The sequence below is a fragment of the Sinocyclocheilus rhinocerous genome, unplaced genomic scaffold, assembly GCF_001515625.1.
Source record: "Sinocyclocheilus rhinocerous isolate Xijiao unplaced genomic scaffold, SAMN03320098_v1.1 scaffold101, whole genome shotgun sequence".
Classification (NCBI taxonomy): Eukaryota; Metazoa; Chordata; class Actinopteri; order Cypriniformes; family Cyprinidae; genus Sinocyclocheilus; species Sinocyclocheilus rhinocerous.
The window spans coordinates 740,236-743,353 of NW_015626036.1; the positions used below are offsets into that span (position 1 = coordinate 740,236).

At 39.8% G+C, this 3,118-nt stretch overlaps 1 protein-coding gene across 1 annotated transcript in view; it reads right to left on the minus strand.

Moving 5' to 3' along the window:
* Positions 1-3,118, minus strand: part of LOC107709247 (tetratricopeptide repeat protein 28-like) — a 130,714-nt gene that overhangs the window by 45,606 nt on the left and 81,990 nt on the right. The window lies entirely within an intron of this gene.

The following is a 3,118-nucleotide window of genomic DNA, read 5'->3' on the forward strand; positions in this document are numbered from 1 at the left end:
CACCAATGGATGCTCTGCAGTGAATGGGTGCCGTCAGAATGAGAGTCCAAACAGCTGATAAAACATCACATTAATCCACACCACTCTTGTGACCACATCATCTTGTGAGTGAAAAGCGGCAAGAAACAAATACTCTTAACATTAAGATGTTTTCACTTTAAACCGTCATTTCCAAGCTAAAATACGTGTCCATAATCCACGATAACACTTCCTCCAGTGAAAAAGTAATCTCCTACTTGTTTAGAGCTGTTTTTGACTCGCTTGTAAATGGTGCATTATCTGTGCAGATTTCTCTCCTGATTCAGACTTTTTCACTAGAGGAAGCTTTATAGATACAAGATCAGCTGGAAGCAATGGTTTGACGTTCCAAGCGTCTTAATGGTGGATTTGTTTCTTACAAACACGCAGCTTTCGCTTCATAAGATGTTAACTGATGGACTGGAGTGGTGTGGGTTACTTGTGGATTATTGTGATGTTTTTATCAGCTGTTTGGACTCTCATTCTGACGGCACCCATTCACTGCAGAGCATCCATTGGTGAGCAAGTGATGCGATGCTAAATTTCTCCAAATCTTGAAGAACAAACAAACTACATCTTGGATGGTCTGAGGGTGAGTACATCTTCAGCAAATGTTCATTTTTGGCTGAACTATTCCTTTAAATCTTGTCTGTCATGTAGGTCGTCGTATATCTCAGACATGCATGCATTCATGTTTTCAAAAAGGCTGCTGTTATTTTGATCGCGCGATGCACACCAGACCGCTCAACTGTATTAAATATCACAGCAGTTCACTTCCAGAACACATAATGTACTCTCTATATTCACCGTGAGGGGGATGGGCTGATAAACACCATCATTTTTACTGGTGTTTGACTAAAGGGTTCTCCGGTCCGAGCGGACTCACATCTCCACCGACATAAAGCTCATTCACGATTATCATCTCACACAGCCATTTATTAGATCGGCCCGAGCGTGCGGCCCACTTCCAGCCGAGCTGATAACGGCTGGGAGGGGACCAGCGGAAGATTAAGACATGACATTGAATTTATGAAGGCCCCTATAATTAATTTCACTTTGCACGGCGAGCCCTTTGATTACAGACTACCTCTCTTTTTTTCGGACAGCTTCATTGAAACGAATGGGGATGCATATCGAATTCAACACATTAACCTTTGGTCTAACCATGTTATTATAGGACGTTGCAGGCCACCGTGCTCGGTTCGATATTAATTGCCTCTTTGTATACGACCCACTGCGCTGCGATTGGACGCGCTCGGCCACCGTGCGTACACATGCACGTTGAGCGCTTTTAGGTTTCGACATCAATATCTGCCTGAAGGCAAATGGATTCGGGGGGTTGTTTCAGACGGCTGGGATTCAATCCTGTTTCTGTAATGCAATTTTAAAGCAAATGTGTTTTTCTTTTAGTGAAAGCGAAACAAATACGTGATTATTCAACGTAAGCAAACAGCGTGCTTGCACTCCGCCGGTTTTAAATTAGAATGAAGTTGATTAAATGACAGGCCGGGCTTTGTGTTACGTCTCTCCGCCGAATCCGAAAGCTCTAATTGGTCGATTAGCGCACTGAATTCCCAGCACAGATGCCGACGGCGCTGTGATTTCATCCGGCATCGCTTTCATTCCCGCTAACATAACACCAATCTCTCCACCTCTCATTTCACTTTATTAACTTTATGTATTTAATTTCCCATCACATGCAAAGAGGAAAAAAACACTGAGCTGCCACAATGTGGTCTGAACAAAGCAGGCGTTTAGAAAAAAAACTAAGCACTGGAACTGAAGGATTTTAATGATCTTCAGATCCATTAATGATTCTTGAACATGAGTATTCTTGTGCTAATGTGGGCAGAATGTCATACTAAAATAGATGACTGCAGACAGGCAAAATAATCTTTCATTTTACCCAACTTGCGAGTTTGAAGAGAGAAAAAAAACTGCATGCTAAATAGACACTATATCAATGTTTGCACACAACAACAAACATACAACACAATCAATATAGTGATTCACAAACAAATGGTCTGCTTCTGTTAAAAATGACTCTTATGAACTGGTTTTTACTAATGAATCCATAAAAAAGAGACTCACTCAATCATTAAGTAACTGAATAAAAATGTGTTACCAAATACATTATTGTTAGTTTAGTATATATTTAACACCAATTATTATGGCCAATTTTTATCAGCTTCCTTAATGAATAAAATAACTGTTCAAGGAATCATTACATGGTGATGCAACTCGTGTAATGTTAATATAGTTTCTCCTAAAATCTAGAGGCAGACGGAGTGTCCAGAAAAACTTAAAAAGAACCTTATAGAGTGGTTCTTTATAATGAATTTAAAAAAAAACGACTCAAGACTCCTGAACGACTCACTCAGTCTTTAAGTAGCTCTTAAAATATATATAAACGTGTTACCAAATACATTATTGTTTGTATAGTATATAGAAAACACCAATTATTATGTCCAATTTTATTAGCTTCTTTAAAAGATCTGTTAAGAGTCATTAAAGGCGATGTAACTTGTGAAATGTTAAGATATTTTCTCCTAAAATCTGGAGGAGTGTTTAGAAAACAGGTTAAAGGGGTCATATGATGCGATTTCAAGTTTTCCTTTCTCTTTGGAGTGTTACAAGCTGATTGTGCATAGATAAGATCCCTGAAGTTGCAAAGACTAAAGTCTCAAAACCAAAGAGATATTCTTTATCAAAGTTAAGACTCTGCCACGCCCCCCTAAAACGGCTCATTCTAACACGCCCCCACATATCTACCCCACTATGTGGAAATATTTGCATAATCCCGCCGCAAATGTGCACGCAAAGAAAGAAGGCATGGTGTCAGTAACCGCAGTTAGTGTTGAAGCAGCATGTCAGGGAGACGCTGTGTGTTTCAGTGCGAAAGCAAAAGCACTTTATTTGGATCACTTACAACAGAACAGCAATGCATTTTATGGACGACCGTTTCGTGAACCTAGGAGAGGAGGTAATGCGGAATCAGCTACTGTTTTGTAATTAGTTTAAGTATTTGCTATTGACAGTTCAAATGCGGAGTTTTGCGCATCATGTGTGTGTGTGAGTGTGTGTGTGAGAGAGAGAGAGA